This window comes from Marmota marmota, unplaced genomic scaffold (assembly GCF_001458135.2).
Source record: "Marmota marmota marmota unplaced genomic scaffold, marMar, whole genome shotgun sequence".
In the NCBI taxonomy this organism is placed as follows: Eukaryota; Metazoa; Chordata; class Mammalia; order Rodentia; family Sciuridae; genus Marmota; species Marmota marmota.
In genome coordinates this window covers 5,494,645-5,514,796 of record NW_026000057.1, presented here as the reverse complement: position 1 = coordinate 5,514,796, position 20,152 = coordinate 5,494,645, and the positions used below count along the sequence as shown (strand labels likewise).

The 20,152-nt window shown below is 37.5% G+C and overlaps 1 long non-coding RNA gene across 1 annotated transcript in view; it reads left to right on the top strand.

Annotated features, from left to right (window-relative positions):
- Positions 1-9,769: 9,769 nt before the first annotated feature.
- The window catches only part of LOC125619757, a 39,824-nt gene continuing 29,441 nt past the window's right edge, over positions 9,770-20,152 (top strand). The window contains exon 1 of the long non-coding RNA XR_007351340.1: positions 9,770-12,545. This is a non-coding gene — a long non-coding RNA (uncharacterized LOC125619757). The remainder of the gene's footprint in view (positions 12,546-20,152) is intronic.

Genomic DNA, 20,152 nt, shown 5'->3' with positions numbered 1-20,152 from the left:
TATTCTTCCAAGGCCTTCTTTTCTTTTTTTTTAAATTAAATTATTTATTTATTCTAATTTGTTATATATGACAGCAGAATGCAATTCAATTCATGTTACACATATACAGTACAATTTTTCAAGTTTCTGGCTGAACACAAAGTAGATTACACCATTCTGTCTACATACATGTACTTAGGGTAACGATGTTCATTTCATTCCACCATCGTTCCTACCCCCATGCCCCCTCCCTTTCCCTCCCTCCCCTTTGCCCTATCTAAAGTTCCTCCATTCCTCCCATGCTCCCCACTTCCCCCGCATCCCCATATGAGTCAGCATCCTCATATCAAAGAAAACATTCAGCCTTTGGTTTTTGGGGATTGCTCACTTCACTTAGGGTAACATTCTCCAACTCCCTCCATTTACTGCAAATGCCATGATTTTGTTCTCTTTTAATGCTGAGTAATATTCCTCTAAGTACTTCTTTTTATCCCCCAGTGGAAAAACTTAGAGATGCTGCTGCTGAAGGATGATGGAGAGATTAGCTTTTGCTTACAGGCTTCTGATTTGAATATATTTGGGAAGACATCTGTATGAGTTTGCTAGAGCTGCCATAACAAAATACCACATACTGGGTGGCTGAAACAAAAGAAACTTATTTCTCACAGTTTGTAGGCTACAAGTCCAAGATCAGGGTACCAACAAGTTTGGTTTCTTCTGAGGCCCCTCAGTGGCTTATAGATGGCTATTTTTCTGTGTCCTCACATGGTCTTTCCTCTGTGAGTACACCTATCTGTGTTCTGCAAGTGTCTATGTCCTGATCCCATCTTCTTATAAGGACATCAATCACATTGGATAGGCCCATCTATAAAGCCTCATTTTACCTTTTAAAACCTATCTTCAAATATAGTCACATTTTAGGGGCTGGGGTTGTGGCTCGGCGGTAGAGCGCTCGCCTAACATGTACGAGGCCCTGAGTTCGATCCTCAGCACCACATAAAAATAAATAAACAAAATAAAGGTATTGTGTACAGCTAAAAAATAAAAAATAAAAAGGTTGCCCATCCAAATATAGTCACATTTTGAGGTAGTGGGGGTTAGGACTTCAACACATGAATTATTGGGACATGATTTAGCCCATGACAACATCTACATTTGCACTCTATGACTTAAATGGCATTTTGCAGATGTATTTACCACACATGATTACAGTTCAGACTCTATAGTTTTGTGCTAATTTGCTATCTTGGGCAAATAATTTGGGTTCAAATAATTTAAAAAAATGATCACAGTTTGTTTTGTGTGCTTGGTAAATGTGTGCACATATATGTGTATATAATATATACACATATATATTTTTTATAAATGTATATATTTTTATAGAAATCTTTTAAAGTTAATTGAAAGTAAAAACATCATGACATATATCCCTATATATTTCATTTCCTGCATTTCTAAAATATAAGCACATTCTCCTACTTTATTTGCAATTGAATTAAATATTTATTTCTTCTCAAATGTATGTATTCAATTTTGGTGTTTGCTTGAAGTGCTCATGCTTTTGCTTTCTGCTTTCCATCAGGTGTGCATCATATCTACTAGGCTAGAGTCTCATCAACAATTCTAAAGCATTCCATGGTTGAATGAGAGGAAACGCTGATGTAGGTGGGTCTGAAGGATGTGGTTATGTATCATCACACATCATGCCAGACATTCACTGTGTTGGGGTTAATCATTGCAGGTAAAATTTACTCAGGCTATAGTTTGTGATTTCTGTCTATGTGAGATTTTAACAAAATCATGCCTTGGAGATACTAAGTTTTACAAATTGTTTTTGATAAAATTTTAAACTCTTTAATTTTGCACCCTGACCTACTTTCTTCCTTGGAGATGTTCTGGCTGTGTTAGTGTTTTCCTGGAAAATTTATTTATTTTTATCCTTAATATCACAAAAGAACTAACTCAAGGTTCTCAGGGAAGTTCTATCCCATTTCTATCTTTATTTAGAGTCAGTTTGGCAATTACAGAAGCATTGTGTTATTTGCTGTGTCTTAGTCCATTCAGGCTGCTGCAACAAAATACCATAAGTTGGGTGGCTTATATACAACAGACATTTGTTTCTTGTAGATCTAGAGGCTGCGAAATCATGACCGAGGCACCAGCATAAGTAATCTCTGGGAAAGGCTCATTTCCTGTTTCCTGTTTCATAGAGGGTGACTTCTCACTATAGAAGTTAGAAGGAGCTTCCTTGTAATGGCACTAATCCTATTAACAAGAGACCTGCCCTCTCGACCCTTCCTACACACCCCACTTTCTATCACTATAACCTTGAGGATTAGGAGGGTCAACATATGAATTTGGGGGGCACACAAACATTGAGACCATAGCAGCTTAACATCTGCCCTCCCATCTGAGAATTCTGCAAGGATATTCACTTTCTTCTACCCTGAACTTCACTAAACAAAAAGTTCTCATTATATTATTTCTCCATCACCATTGCAAATTGAAACCCAATGGTCTATATTTATTATTTGTTATAAGTAAGGTTCTTTGTGGAGCCTTTTGAATTTAGTCAGACAATGTATATGACAACTTTCACCCTCTCTTGCTGCCAAGTCAAGCCTTCACACCTGCCACTATCTCTGAGCAGGATACCCGCCCAATTCCTTTTCAGAAGCATACTCATTCTTTAATCACAAACTATGACTCACCTCACTAGTGGGCCCTTTCCAGACTTGGCCACTAGAATCCATATATACCTCTCACTGTAAGGGACTCAAATGCATTCATTCTCTGTCTTCTAGATTACTTAAATGTTGCTTTAATTATATTTAGTTTTTCCCTCTTATTTGGGTTCTATAATAGAAAAGAATACAGCAGACATAATCTCTGGTCCCACAAAATTTAAAAGCTAAAAGAGGGGGACACATATAACCACCATGCTATCTACTTTAGAATGCAATATTTCTAGAGTATGGACTGGATTTTTTTCTGAATAGTTTATATTTAGCTAATTCAGTTCTTAACGATTATATTTCTAGCCATTTTAAAAAATTCACAATATTCCTGTAAGACAGTTGGGCAGGTATAGGCAAAGCTCATTTTCTTACTGGAATTTCTTTAGAAACTGCATCATAAAGTGAGTCATTATGAGGAAATTCTATTTTTCCCAAAGGGACAATGTTTAATTTGAGGGTCATATATCTTCTTAGAGACTCCCACTTACCTTAAAGCTATTCTAAAATTGGTACAGTAGGAGCTCATTATGGTTTGGTTCTAAAAATGTCTCCCAAAGAGCTCATGTGTTAGCTCATGTAGCAATGTTCAGAGGCAAAATGATTAGATTATGAAAGCTATAACATCATCAGTGGATTAATCCATTTGATGGATTAATAGTTTGAATGGACCACTACGTGTTCACTGCAGGCAGCTGGGGCATGGTTGAAGGAGGTAGATCACTGGGGGTGTGTTCTTAGACATTATCTTTCCCCTGCCTCCTCACTCTTTCTTTTTGTTTCCTTCTGAGCAGCATTCCTCTACCACATTTTCTGCCATGATATTCTCTTTACCATGGGCCCAGAGCAGTGGAATCAACTGACCATGGACTGAAACTGTGAGTCTGAAATAAACTTTTCCTACCTCAAGTTGTTCTTGTCAGATATTTTGGTCACAGTGATAAAAAGTCAACTAACATAGAGTCTAATTTAAAAATCCTGAGAAAGATGCTTTCAGATTTTTTTTTTTTACTGGTAATATGCTTTAAACTAAAGGACCAAGCCAAAAAGCTTTATATTCATCTTTTCTAATATCTTCGATTTATTAAAAGTTACTAATGGAGTTGCTTATACAGATGGATAAAAGCTTGTCATCCTTAAAAGATACTGGAGCTCTAGACACTTCATTCACAAACATGAACTGTCAGAACTACTCATTCTTCATGGATAATCTATAAATATCATTGTTAGGCTATAGGACCAGAATCTTAAAATGGAGTATTATCACAGTAGTGATTCAATAGGAGTACTTCAACATGTACTTATTTGAAGTATGTATACTTAAGCCTATAAAATTAATGTGCATATTAATTATCATCACATGAATATAGGATCTAGATCAGAAATTTTGGAAAATTAATTTTATTTTATTGAACTTCTACTGTGTTCTAGACAGTGAGGTAACAATCCTGATCAACAGATCTGCCCTGATGGAGCTTATATTCTAGTGGGGGAGATAGACGATTGACAACTCAGAATATATACATAATATGATTTTAGTTGGAAATGTAAATCAGAGCAATAAAGGTTTTTATGGAAAGGGGATGACTTTAAAAGAGGTATCTAGACATGTTCCTTTGTAGTTGTGACATTTGAGCAGAGGTCTGAATAAAAGAGGATGTAAGCTATTCAAAGATCTGGGATAGAGCATTCTAGGAGAAGAATTGGTGCAAAGAAACCCAGCAACACCATTCAACATGTTCAAGGGACAAATGCAGGCAGCACTGATAGAGAAGTATTTTTTAAAAAATTTGTTCTCGTTATTTATGCATGACAGCAAAATGCATTTAAATTCATTGTACACAAATGGAGCACAACTTTTCATTTCTCTGGTGGTACACAGTGTAGAGTCACACCATTAGTGCAATCATACATGTACCTAGGATAATGATGCCTGTCTCACCCCACCATAGTTGCTACTCCTATACCCCCTTCCCTCCCCTCACTCCTCTCTGTCAAATTCAAAGTTTCTCCATCCTTCCCATTCCCCTCCCCCTTTATGAATCAGCATCCACTTATCAGAGAAAACATTTGCCTTTGGTTTTGGGGGGATTGGCTTATTTCACTTAGCATGATATTCTCCAACTCCATCCATTTACCTGCATATGCCATAATTTTATTCTCTTAATACTGGGTAATAGTCCAATATATATATATATATATATATATATATATATCACAGTTTCTTTATCTATATATGAAATTAAGGGCATCTAGATTGGTTCCACAGTTTAGCTATTGTGAATTGAGTTGCTATAAACATTGATGTGGCTTTGTCACTGTAGTATGCTTATTTTAAGTCCTTTGGGTATAGATGGAGGAGTGGAATAGCTGGGTCAAATGGTGGTTCCATTCCAAGTTTTCTAAGAAATCTCCATACTTCTTTCTAGAGTGGTTTCATCAATTTGCAATCCCACCAGTAATGTGTAAGTGTGCATTTTTCCCCACATCCTTGACAACACTTACTGTTGCTTATATTCTTAATAACTGCCATTTTGACTGGCATGAGATGAAATCTTAGACTAGTTTTGACTTACATTTCTCTATTGCTAGAGATTTTCATACATTTGTGGATGGATTGTATATCTTCTTCTGAGAAGTGTCTGTTCAGTTACTTAGCCCATTTGTTAATTGGGTTTTTTTTTTTTTGGTGTTGAGATTTTTGAGTTCTTTATATATCCTAAAGATTAGTGCCTTATCTGATGTGTGTATGGTAAAAATTTGCTCCCATTTTGTGGGCTCTCTCTTCACCTCAGTGATTGCTTCTTTTGCTAAGAAGAAGCTTTGTACTTTGAATCAATCCCATTTATTGATTCTTGATTTTATTTCTTACTCTGAAGGAGTCTTATTAAGGAAGTTAGGACCTAATATGACATGATGAAGATTTGGGCCTACTTTTTCTTTTATTAGATGCAGGGTCTGTGGTCTAATTCCTACGCTCTTGATTCATTCTGAGTTGAGTTTTGTGCATGGTGAGAGATAGGAGTTTAATTTCATTTTGCTGCATATGGATTTCCAGTTTTCCCAGCACCATTTGTTGAAGAGGCTGTCTTTTCTCCAATGTATGTTTTTAGTGCCTTTGTCTGAAATAACTCTATTTAGGTGGATTTGTCTCTATTTCTTCTATTCTGTACCATTGGTCTACATGTCTATTTTGGTGCCAGTACCATACCATTTTTGTTACTATAGCGGACAGAGCACTATTTATAAAGGAGAGAGAAGTGAAGCAGCGAGGAACCAGGTCATAAAGAGCAATGCAGACTGGGTGTGGGTCTGAATTCTCCAAGAATCAAATGTAAAAATGGGATTAAACATGGAAGGGTTTTATCCAGTGGATACCTGGGTGGGAGAAAATGAGGAGGGTCCAGTGCAGGCTGGGAGAGGCCTGAGACTGTGATACTATGATGCAAATTGACCTTGGGCAAAGAAGAGAAGGAGGAAATGTGGCTGGAAGTGTCCTAGACCGCTGTGTGGTAGAAGGAGGGCTCATCAAGGTCATTGACGAGTCCTTGAGCCCAAGATGGCCATCAGAGGAGTCTTGTGTTTCCCAGGAGTGAGTCTTCTTTATTGTCAGTCATTGGCTGGGGACAACTGGTAGAAAAGGTGTCCTAATGCAAAACAGTGATGAATTTCAGAGTGTAGAAGCAAGGACTTTCAATCAATTATGCGCTCTGTGACTAGAGATCTGTGTGTGTGTGTTCCATGGCAGGCACAGCATGGCTGAGAATTTGTATGTATTGTCAATTGAAGGAAGTCATTGGAAGGTTTTGAATGAGGGAGAAAGGTGGTCTGATTTACTTACAAAAATATCACTCCAACTCCTCCACGAGTAACAGACTTTTGGGGTATAGCAGCATATCACATGAATCTAAGTTGAAAGGTAAAGACTTTTGACTAGAGTAGTTGCTACAGAAATTAGGAGATGGAGTAAGGTTCTGGAAGATTTTGGAGACAGCTAAGAGTCTGCCAATGGATTGAATGCTGGTAGTGAAGAGTTAAGTATGACGTTGGAGTGTTGGGATTGAGCAATTGAATGATGCTATCTTTTCTCATTCGCTGAGATAGCAGTCGGGGAGGCTGGGGTTAAATCAAGGACTCGGTTGTATGTATGCTAGGTTTGAAATACCCAGTAGATACTGGGTATTTATGGAGCTATCTGGATGTGTGAGTGAATGAACACTGGAGAAATTTCCAGGGTAGAGATGTAGGGAGAGAATAGTAGAGAAGAGAGACAAAACTGAGGGCAGACCCTTGGGAACTAACTCTTACAGGTGAGGAACAGAAAGAGGGCAAAACAGTAGCTAACTGATGTGGAAGAACTGGAAGTTGTGGTGTCCCAGAGAAAACGGGAGGAAAGTGTTTTAAGAAAGAAGCGATCAACTATGTCACGACGTGCTGCGGAGAAATTGATGAGGACTCTAAACAGACTGACTTTTGGATTAGGCAAGATGTAGGTCTCGATGATCATGACAAGGGTGGGTTTATCAGAACAGTAGGAGAAAAGGCAGATGGATGGAGAACAGGCGGTGAGCAAGTACAGACAGAGAGCAGAGACAGTTGTTTGGAGGAAATTGTGATAAAGGGAGCAGAGAAGGCAGTAGTGTTAGCATGTTTCTATTTCTGTGAGAATGATTCAGAGTAGAAGGGAAGTTGGATATGCAGAAGAAGGGGCTCCTATTGCAGGAGCTAATCTTTGAGTAGCCTTCTGGAAAAGGGCTTCAGAGCATAAGTGGATGAGCTGACCTTACCTAAGAACAGGGTGAGATGGTTCATTGAACAGGAGGAAAGCTCAAATGTAGAGGCGCTGACACATAAATGCTGGTAGAACAAAGAGGAAAATATTTTCAGATTCAAATTGAAGTAAGAAGTAAAACCACTAGATCAAAGTGAGGATTGGGGCTGATCTGATAGAGGTTTGAGAAAAGAGGGTAAAATAATAATCTCCAGTCCTAGACTTTCAGAGAGTGGGAAATCTTTTGACGAGGAGATAACGTGAAAAGGCCACATTGCTCCCTTTTGTGAGTATGTGTGTCCACTGTAGATGTCTAGAATGAAGTAAGACCTCGCAGTGCTTCTCAACATAGAGGGTCCATCTGAGATGGTCGTTAACAATATTGGAAAGAGGCCATCCAAGGACACTGTTTGGTGCTCTTCTTTTTCCGTTGTTCACAGCTGTGGTTCTCAACTGGAGGCAATTTGTCACAGGACAGAACATCTGACAATGACCAGGGACATTTTTGTTTGCCACAACTCTGAAGTGGGAGGACAGTTCTACTCACATTAGAGGCTAAAGATCTGTGTGGTAGATTCTTTAGGCAACCATAGCACAGTAAAGAATTTGGATTTACTGTTAAATTGATGGGAAGTCATTGGAAGGCTTTGAAGAAGGGAGAAACATGATCTGATTTACTGATAAAAGTCAGGCCAGGGATATTGCTAAATATCATACAATGCACAGGATCATCCTCCACAACTAAGAATCAGGTGCCCCCCAAATTTCCATAGCATCTAGATGAGAAATCCTGGTCTACAAGTTCATAGTGCAAGAATTTTCTCAGATATTAATACTAGGTCAAAATTCACGGGTGCCTAAAGGAAAGAGCTAACTGTGTCCCATTATTTCAAAAAACAAAACAAAACAAAACAAAAATCCATAACTGCTTTATTAGTGTTTAATGTATACATCATGTTATCAGAGATTACATCCATTTAGTCTGTATGAATATTCCACAGGACACTTAAAGTGTTCTTGAATTGCATGAGCTCATCCACCTCCAGCTTCTAGTGGCCCCTTAAGATCAGCTGATCCCAATGCCATGGGGATGCAAGGATTAGGAAGATCTACTATTTCCTTGGTTCATGTATGTCCTTCACCTTTGTGGTCATAGAACACATTCTGGAGTTGTGTGTGTGTGTGTGTGTGTGTGTGTGTGTATGTGTGTTTATCTACATATAAGTCTCTGTCTATATCTGTATCTGTGAATCTGTATTTTTTAAAATTAATTAATTTATTTTAATTAGGTATATATGACAGCAGAATGCATTTTGATTCATTATACACGATTGCAGCACAACTTTACATTTCTCTGGTTGTACATGATGTAGTGTTGTACCATATGTGCAGTCATACATGCACCTAGGGTAATGATGTCCATTTCATCCTACCATCTTTCCTGCTCCCACGCATCCTCCCTAGTGAATCTTATTTTAAATATGGATTTCATGTTTTAATTAGCATGCCTTTATATTTCACTTTGATATTGACATCACCATTCTTCTTCTTATTAACAATTATCAATTGTTAGGCTCTTGTTTTGTCATATTTATTATTACAAGTAAATTTTAGAATCACTTTTTCAAGTTCCACTGAAAATACCTTGGATTTTCTTAAGAATTTCATTGAGTATCACCTTAGCAAAAATCGATATCTCAACCAATGGAATCTGTCTGGACACAAAGGAATAATGTATTTTGGTATTTATTCACAGTTTTACAGAAGAGTTTTATGCAGTTTCTTCTTTCTTGTTTGATCATTCTTAAATACATGTATATAAAAAGCTTTCATTATTGTTATTAAATATGATCTTTTATTACATTTGGTGGATTATTATTGCTGATTTTTAGTAATGCCATTATTCTGGTATACTTGTCTGATATCTTAATCCTTCAGGAAACTCTTTGATCCTTTGGTGCTGGCGATGGAACCCAGGGCCACATGCATCCTAGGCAAAAGCTCTACCACTGTGTTAATATATTCCTGGGCCCCTGGAAATTCTTTAATTAGATCTTGTAATTGTCAAGTGGTATCTTGAGCGGTCAGTCTGCTCCCTTTTGTGAGTATGTGTGTCCATTGTAGATGTCTAGAATGAAATAATACCTTGCTGTGCTTCTCTTTTGTGGCCTCTTTTAGGAATTCTGCCTAGTTAGGTCCTCTGGAGGAACTACTTCAGCCAAAAGATATCCACAGTCATGCAGAGAAGAGATGCAGCCGCTTCAGCCATTCTGCAGGTATTTCTTAATTTATGATCGCGATGATCTCATAGTTTTTTCTGCTTCTCCTATTTGTGGCTCCAGAGCCTGCAGTTTCTCTCTGATGGAGTCCTTAGAGAGAGTGACTTTTGGGGAGATAGCTTTCCCACACCAATTGTGTCTGGAAGTTTTCTCTGGTTTGGCTTTTCTATCGGTCTGATCCCATCTGCTTTTTATTTCCTTAAAATTTCTTGTCTACTGATTATACTTTTCCTTGTTTCCAGTGCTGTTAGGGATTTTTTTCTTCAAAAAGACCTTTTTCATATCTTCCTATGGGGTTTGGGAAGGAATGAGATGCAAGCATATGTGTCTCATCTGTCACCTTGACCTGAAAGCATTCTGAGCTCTGGTAAAGTAGCGGTCATTGCTGTTGCTTTATTACACTAGGGCTTGATCTCTTTTCTACCAAACATAAGCTACATAAGCTTTTTCTTCTACTGTTGATGAGTTAGTAATTAGAGATTGTTTTTTGTTGTTTGATATGTACTTTGAATGCAGTATTGGCTAGAGATATTTCTTTGCATCATTTCTAAATTGTTAGACTCCATATTATGTCAGAAGCATGGACTTTGGTAGCCTATTTGGAAGGCCAGTCTGGAATGCAATCCCTAGGTAAACTAACAAAGGATTGATTTGTAAGCCCTCAGAAACAGGGATAGCCTGAGGAACCTACTGTCTTCGCTTAGATCCCTAAATGGGACATTAAGTGATGTTATAAAAGGACCATGGGGCTTGGAATTTGGAGTCCATACCTCAGATATTGCCACTGGCACTTACTAGCTGTGTGATCTTGAGCAAGTTCTTTAACATTTTGGAACTTCAGTTTTCTTATCTGAAAAATAGCAATGATTGCCTTTCTCAGAGGATTCTTGTGACAATCAGATGAGAGAACTGAATGTTCAGGTCCTTTAAGAAACTGAAGGGAGGTAAAAGGTTTGTATTAAACATTCTCATCCCTTACCAATGATGATTTTCAAAAATTATATTTTAAAAATCTCAAGAATCTCTGATTCTCTTAGACATGATTCCTTGAATTCAAATATTTATTATAAAGGAGACTTTAAATGTGAGAAAAAGACAAATGCAGAATAAGTGTTTTGTTTAATAAAATGGAACAATTTATTAGATCTGATGAAAAGTAAAGGTTTGTTTTCATTAGTGCTTCAAAATTATGCTTCCCAAAAGGAACCAATTTGGAGATGTTTTCATAAAAACATCTGGATAGTGGGCTAGACATGTTTAGAATGTGCCCCATCTGAGAATACTTAATTTTTATTCTGGCTGGGTGATCCTCTTCTCTAGATTAAATGTTTGGAACTTCACCTTGTTCTTTACGACAACCTAGTGTCACCTGAACAGTCAGTTCTTTCAATTAGAATGCTTAACTGGGCAGTCTATGTGAGTCAGTTTTCAATTTAAGAATTCTGCCAGGCAGGGAATTGTAAAAGAAAAAAAAATTGAAGTCAGACCATGAAAACTCAGAATTTATTTGTGCCTGGCTAATTTGCCAGGGAAAATAACCGTGGGGTATATTTTTTTGTAGAAGAAAATTAAGCATTCTAATGGATCGGGATTAAGCTTTTGGAAAAAGAAAAAGATTCATTAAACAAAAAAAAAAAAAGAAAAAGAAAAAGAAAAAAAATTCCTTTCCCAAGCTTCCCTTGACCTGAAGTTATGGAAACAGAATACTCCAAAGAACAAAAAGTGTTGAAAGTTTGTTTGTGGTGCTTTGAGGGGAATGGCATTTCAAAAAAAGTGGAACAGAATAACACCCTCGCTGGAAAGCCCAAGACTCTGTCCTGTTTTCCAGTGGCTAAAACTCTAGATGCTTAAAAAGTGATTCTTAAAACTTAAATATGCGGGCTGGGGATGTGGCTCAAGCGGTAGCGCGCTCGCCTGGCATGCGGGCGGCCCGGGTTCGATCCTCAGCACCACATACAAAGATGTTGTGTCCGCCGATAACTAAAAAATAAATATTAAAAAAAAAATTCTCTCTCCCTCTCTCTTTAAAAAAAAATTTAAATATGCTTCCTAAATTTATCAAATTTCTTTGGATGATAGATGGTGCACATTTAAATGTAGAATATAACTGGTTAACATGTGAGTTAAGTTAAAACAACACTTTTTTTGAACATTTTTTTGGGGGGTGATGCTTTCAATATATTGGGAGAATATTTTGTTTTTAAAAAGAATAGAGATGGAAGGGTTTCTTTTTTTAATTGACTATTTGGAAATAATGCAATTGTGTTCCTTCACTTCACTTTCCCTTCCAACTATAGCTCTATGCCTGCGGTCACCTTCACAAAAATTCTTAAAAGAATTGTCTATATTCACTGTGTTCAATTTCTCTTTTTTCATTCTCTCTTGAATCTACTTAATGTGAACTGGTCCCGACTGATTTGGTCATGTTGTGACCGTTAGATTCCTTTGGGCAGATAATGGTAGCCATCAAGAGGGGTCAAGATGGCATTTCGTCAGCACCTCATTGCCAGCAAGTCTTAGGGCAAAGTGGAAATGTGTAAATTCTATTTAAAGCAAGCAGGCACAAAAATGGTATAAACCCCAAATATTTGTCTTTCAGGTGTTCTGGCCATGGGTTATTTGAGAATGTCATTAAGGCAAACATGACAATATTCTAGAGGTATCATCCAGATGATCCAAATCCGTGAAATCAAAGCTGGATACAGGCCAGTTAGAGGTACTGGGCTGCCATTCTGAAGTGCAGACTGTAGGACACACAGATTTTTATACTCTTCTTCAAAAGTAAGTGGGGGCAAAATAGTTTAGGCAATACACAATACCACAACCATCACTAACTTCACCTGTGAAAACCCAACATAATGATTCTAAGCAAGATCTGTTATTAACCAGAGATTTAAAAGAAATAAAACTGCAATGATTTCAGTATCTTCATTATATTGAAATGAACAATATCTTTCAATGTACAAAGCATCACTAACTTCATGAAAGTTTGTAGTTTTAACTATAACAGAATTTCCTGGAAGACTTGCTAAAAGATTGCTGAGTCCCCGACTCCAAGTTTCTGATTTAGTAGGAATGGGTGGGGCCTGAAAATTTTCATTTTTTAACACATTCCCAAGTAATACTGTTTCCTGTCTGTGATCACTCCTTCAGAACTGTTGATATGATGCTTATAAGTCAATTCAAGTTCAGTATTTCTCCTTGAGTTGATTTTAATAAATTTAGAAAATGATATATTTCACCTCTGAATTTTCTTAATTTTTAATTATGACATTAAATGCCTAGTTAAGTATTATTTTATCTATGTCATGCAGAACTGATATGTAGGTTTTTGTCAGCATTCAGTTATAAGTATTATATAATTTCCAATATGATTTTTATCTGCACCATAAATTATTTAAAACTTTTTTTTTTTAGTTTCTAATTTTATTTATGTAAGAAGGAGCATCACTAAGTTGCTGAGGTTGGCCTCCAACTTGCTATCCTCCTACCTTGGCCTCCTGTATAGGTGAATTAGAGGCACATAACACCCATGCCCAGCTTCTCCTTTTTTCCTTTTTTCTTTTATAGACTTCTTGTTGATTTCTAATTTTGTTGTTTTGCTGTCAGAAAGTACTATCTGGATAATATCATTTCTTTAGTGTCGGATGAAACTTCCTTTGTGGTACAGGGTGTGGTGAAGTAATAAGATTCTGATGGGATCCTGGAAACAATTTCAGGTCCAGATATCCTCCTCTTAATCCTCCCCTGTGCTTGCTAGCAATTCTAGACCAGTGGTTCTCAAATTTAAGTATGTGTTACCTCCAGGCTGGAGACATGTCAACACCACATCTCTGGGCCCATCACCAAGAGTTTTGCGTTCAGCAGGTCAGGTGCAATTCAGGAATTTTGTTTTCAGCTGATGATAACCTACTGGTCTGGGGATCACACTTGCAGAATTTCTGCTCTAAACCATAACGTCTCCTCTATTTCTCAAGATTTTTTTGGGGTCTAATATGCCAGTCTTGTCTTGGCAACCCATTTCTACTATTTTGTGTCCCTGACACCTCCACATGTTTGTTGGGGTTATTTCTTCCAAGAACTGAGCTCTGTTCTGCAATCTGACTTTCACTTCTGATTATTCTATTTTCTTTTTCCAGAGTTTGAGCGGTAGCTCTACAGATCATCTTGTCCTGGGTCAGTAATTTTTAACCCTCATTTTACAGTCGAAAGACTCATGGGGGTTTTTAAGCATATGCACTCATGAACTTCTCCTAGAGATCCTAGATCACGCTTGTCACATGTGAAATTTAAATGCTTCATAGTTTATTCTAATGTGTAGTCAGGATCAAGATCTATTGACTGTGGGCTAGAACTCAATGGCTGAGATATGATGCTTATTTTTGTACTCTTTCTCATTTACCTCTTCCTTCCCCAAATCACTTGTTCAAGGCTTTATGTTTGCAAATTTGCCTTATCACCAAAGTCTGCAAACTAGTTCTCCAAGCCATTTGAATCCATCTTATTGCCAGATTAATCTTCTCAAATGTCACTTTGATTATCTAGTTCTTATTACAAGTTTCAGTGGACATTTTTTTTTTTTTATCATGGTGGTTACTAATAAGATAAACCATCCAATCTTTCAATCTCTATTTCCCCACTCCAGGCGAACTGTGGTTTATCTCACCAGTTTGCTTTTGCTTATACCCTTCCCCACCAGTTGGTAGAATCTTTTCCAGCCTTGGAAACATAAATCAAATCTTATTTTTTTCCATGATAATTGAACCCAGGTGTGCTTTACCACTAAGTTACATCCCCATTCCTTTCTGATTTTTATTCTGAGACAGGGTCTTGCTAAATTTCTAAGGCTGGCCTCAAACTTGCGATCCTCCTTCCTAAGCCTCCTGAATTGCTGGGATTACTGGCATGTGCCACCCTGCCTGGCTCAAATCTTACTCCTTTTGGGGATCTCCTTTAGGTCCATACTCTGAAGCCAGATGTCTGGATTCAAATCTGCTACTTTCTGTGTGACCCTGGACAAGTTAATTTAACCTTTCTGAGTTTCAATATCCTCATCTGATAATTAGGAGAATATTACCTATCTTGTAGGTTGTTGTGAAAGTTAAATTATATAAATGCTATAAACTTAATTATAGCACATGTTAAGCATAATGTGGTAATGGCGATGATGACAATGAAGCTGTACGTCTTCCCTGACGATCTTATAGCCTTCTTAGCTCAGCACTTGTTAACTAAATTACGCATCTAGTAATCTATTCATTAAGGAAGGCAGAATGATGTCTTTTCTTGTAATTATCTTTTAAACCATTTGAGTATTATGTCCTTATTTAGATGTCAAACTTCTTATATGTCTGGCACTTAAAGATGATTCAAAAGGCCTAAAAACACCTACGTAGTGTTTGTGGATTTAAGTGAGACTGACAGTGGTCACTAAATGAAGAGTTGAGAAATCAGCTTATAAAGTAGAACAGAGTACTCTGACATTTTCCTAAGATGACCTGAGTAGATGTAGTTGCATATGCTGATGAAAAAAATAAACACAACCAAAATCCAATTCTAAGTATTATTTTTAGTGTTTTGGACTTTGTGATAATGAAAGAAAGAAATGAAACATGTTCTTACACTCTACAAATAAACACATTCAACAATATGCCTCATTGGCGGGAACACATAATTTCCTCAAGGGGAAAAAATAAATCTTTTCTTTTCTTTGAGAAATTCTTTCCAGTTACAATTAAAAAAATATCAATCAGTTTACAGGGCATAGAAAAGGATTTCTGTGATTGCAGCTGCTAGGATTTGGCTCTAATCAGGGAAAAGGTATCAAGAATCCATGGCTGCTAAGAACTAATGATTCTGGTACTAATTGACATGTCTGGGCTAAACTGTCTTTAGAGGCAGTGGTTAAAGTAACAAAGAGGTAATAATTATTTACTCCCCCAAACTACATGCCCAGTCTTGGCAGTCTAATAATGAATCAAGTATTCAATAGATTCTTTGAATTTAACTAGAATATGAAACACTATCCATTAAATGTAGGAGGAAGTCTTTAAGTGAATAGGCCCCAAACAAGTAAGAAAGTCAGGTGATAAGTTTTGGGAAATTTAGGCCAGCCCAGCTAAGGCTCATCCTCTATAGTCATAAATAAATTAATGTCAGACAAACAACCTTGTTTGACATTAATTTTCTTTTCTAAAGTGAGCATAAGCTTTGTCCAGAGAAAAGACCTATTGACAACTTGCAGAATGACCTTGAGCTTGTACCACTTGAGCTGCAGTTGAACCAGCTGCAGTTTCACCATCTGCAAAACTGGAGTTGAATTCAATAATCTTGAAGGGGCACTTTGAGTCGAAGACTTCCAATGGTCCTGGGCTCTCTCCTCTAGCTCATTAGACTCTGTGGTTCTTTTCAGGCTCCCCAAAAGGCATTTCTTTCCCTTCTTTCTTCCTTCTGTCCTTCCTTCCTTCTTTCCTCTTTTTCTCCCTCCCTTCCTTCCTTTAGATCTTCATTTAATTTGCATGAAAGCACACACAGGTGAACACGCGCTCTGGGCACCTACCCTGTAACTTTGTCTTTGATTTCTTACCCTTTATCAGAAAGAAGGTAGTGGTTTCTGTGTGTGGACCCTTTACTTATCCTCCTTCTCTCCCTTCCTCTCTCCTTCCTTTTCTTCTCATCTCTCTCCTTCCTCCAGTGCTTTCTAAATGTGCCAATAATCTTTCTTGCGGATGGCACCATGTTAGATATTGTTCACATCATTCCACTTAATTCTCCTTGTAATTCTGTTATCTTTGAGTGAAGATCTGAGTCTGCAAGTTTTGTGGCTTGTCCCCTGTCACAGAACCAGGGGTTGGTGAAAAGGGGCTCACACTCAAGTGAGTGACATCCAGTACCGTGTTTTGCTATCTAAGTGGCTGCTTTTTGTCTTTCTTGGTTTTCTCTATTTTGGTACCAAATCAACTATAGGATCCTTTTCCTATACAGTTCATTTGGCTGTGGCAGCAATAGTCACAAGTCCTTAAATCCTTCAGAGGATAGCATTGCTTCTGTTCTCACTTTATATATATATATATATATATATTCCAGAATTGTGCATCTTTTCTTCAACCCTAGTTGACCCCTTGGGTTTCTAGAATTCCTGTAGTTTCTCAATAAGTAGTTGTTTTCTATTTGTCCTTTTTTTTTTGGTATTAGGAATTGAATCCAAAGGCACTTTATCATTGAGCCACGTCCCCAGAACTTTTTATTTCTTATTTTGAGACAGGTCTCGCTAAGTATCTTAGGGAGAAACATAAAAATTACGGAGGCTGGCCTCTAGCTTGAGATCCTCCTGCTTCAGCCTTTGAGTCACTGAGATTACCGGCGTGCACCACCACACATGGCCTTCTATTTGTTCTTGAGTTCAACATTTAAGCAGAATTTTTAGCAAAATCAATCATTTCTTCCTCAAATGCACCTTTCCCCTGAAAGTCTGCTCATGTTTTTTCCTGAGTCCTTCCTCAGCATCTGGTGGCCTCCTTTCACAGATACCTGCATCCCTGTTTGCCCTTGGCATAAGCCTCTATCTTCCTCTCCTAACCTTTCCCATGGCCTCCTCCCATGTGCCAGTGTCACACTGGGCAGGCGCACTTTTCTCTATCATTTCACAGAAGAAGAATAAACCCATCCTTTACTTCTGACATTAAAATGGAAACAAGCCCATGGCCCTCCCAAAAGCTTTGAACTATAGTAAAATATGAGAAGTACCTTAAAATCCCATTGACACCATTGTTCTTTTTGAACCCTTGGTGACAGTTCTGTATACCCATTAATGGATCTGAAGATGAAAACCAGTTCTATTGGATGCCACCATGGACTGGCATCTATCTTTGTTTAAAATGGTAATGTTTGGGTGGGGCATGTAGCTCAATGGTAGAGCACTTGCCTAGTTCTAGCATGCTTAAGGTCTTGGGTTCAATCCTCAGCACTGCAGAAGAAAAAAATAAATAAAAGTAATATTTGCTTATGAATACACTTCAGTAATACTGTCACACTTTGTCCATGTTCCTTATGTTTTTCTGCAACTGCACAATGGTAGCATCACCAGCATACATATTAACCTCTCTTACATAAGGGTTGAACAGTAAATTTGTCAAGATAAAATATTTGCAATCATTAAGAAATCCAAATGCAAGCAACTCCTTCCACAGAACCTCGACTGTTATCAATTATTGTTTAATCCGGTGATGAATGCTTTTTGGAAGTTACTACCAGAAACAAAGATTTTCTCCCTGGAAGCATCTGTATTTTTTTTTTTCCATTGGCGTTATATAACTCACTGTTTTCCTTTGGTCTTAGCTGCCAAGAAGCTTGAGGCCAAACGTGGAGCTCAGTGACAGTAACCGTATTATGCTTTGTGGTCAGAATATTTGTTTTTTTCTTCTTTTCTGGTTTTAATTTCCATTTCAACACTATTATTTTATACCTGACATTAACAGCAAACTATATCAAATTCTTTCTCTTTAAGTATGCAAGTAGAAGTAAGAAATAGATAAAAATGGATTTACTCTCTAGATAAAATACAATTCACTTTTGTTTTTGTTTTTGTTTTTAGAGTCAAAAAACTTACTTCTAAGTTCTACTTGTCAGGCACTAATTTGGGACTTCATTTAACTTTACCTTAAGACACGTGTGCACATGCTTTATATATCAGTAACTAAGTCTTTAATTTCCTACCTTTTATCAGAAAGGAGATAGTGGTTTTTCTATTAGGTTCCCTTAATTATCCTTGGCCTCTGACCTTCCAAATGGCTTTCTTCAGAATCAAAGGGCCCAACTCTTTTTTGCTTCACTTTCTGATGGTTAACATCTGAGGGTAGCAGGATAGGGGTGAGTGAGGACAAGGTGCCCCTTTACATAATTTCCCTCATCTGTCTTTTCAGACCAGCCTGGAGGTAAATATCATAGCAAACTAATCACTTATTCTACTCAACAAATTATCTCTTTAGATAAATTACACAGTTTAGCCTGGTGAACTCAAAGTTCACAACCTGCTTTAGATCTTAGGTCTTTACCTGTGCTCTTAAGGAAAAGTACATATATACATGTTTTTATTTGTACTATAATTATATACAGACCATTTATGAAAAACCTATAGCTAGCATCATAATCAATGGGGAGAACCTGAAAGGCTTTACTTTGAGGGCTGGTGTGCACTCTCATCCACTCCATTAAGGATGCCCACGGTCTCCACATCTGTTCCACATAGTACTGGAAGTACTGTAAAGAGCAATCAGACAAGAAAAAGAAATACAAGTCAGAAAGAATTAAAATTGTCCCTGTTTGCAGATGATATGATTCTGTATGTAGAAAAACACGGAAACTCTCTAATCAACTCTTAGAACTAATGAATGAATTCAGTAAAGTTGTTGGATATAAAATCAACATACAAAAATCTATGGCATTTTTATAAATAACATCTAGCTAAAAAGTTTTAAGAATCACATTTATGACAGTATACAAAATGCTTAGGAATAAATGTAACCAAGGAGATGAAAAACATGCATATTGAAAACTACAAAACATTGATCAAAGGAATTAAAGATTCCACAAATACATGAAAGATGTTCCATGATCATTGGTTGGAAGAATTAATATTGTTAAAAGTCCATACTACCCAAATTGATCTACAGATTCGCCACAATCCCCATGAATAATTATTCTGTTTACAAAATAGAAAAACGAGTCCTAAAATTTGTAGGGAACCAGAGGAGACATAAAACAGCTGAAGTAATTTTATTCAAAATGTTCTTATGAATAGCCTTGCCATATGTTTTGGAACGTCATTCCTACCCAGCCTATGATTGCCACATAGCCATAGTATTTTTGTGGTAATTTCCCTAAAATGTCACAACATTGAATTAAGTGTACTAGCCTGAAAGCCATGTCCACAGACAGGGATTGCTGTTTATGACTAGACATCCTGGATTTTAGTCATGAGACATTACTTTTTCTCAAAGCCAAATGTCTTGAGGTTACATATTTTGAGAAGTCAAAGACCCCAACCCTTTCTTTCTTCCTGAGAAATTCATCCCCGCTCTCTACCCTCATTGGAGCATTGACCCCTGGCTGGGTTCCAGGAGCCCATCTCTGTTTGCGGCATGGAATCCTTTCCCTCTCTTGACTTGGCTAATTTTAGTTCCTGATTATCTTTGAGGGGTGTGTCTTAAACAAGCAACATTTCTGCCTCTAGAAGGAAAGATTCTATGCTTCTACAGAAATCTGTATTTACAGGTCACAGTAAATCCAGTACCCAGGGCTCACCCTCTCTCCCGGTCGTTGATTCCTTGCCTCACCTGCACTTCCCTTCTTCCACATTTGGGATGTCTTGCTGCCCTTGCCTCCCTAAC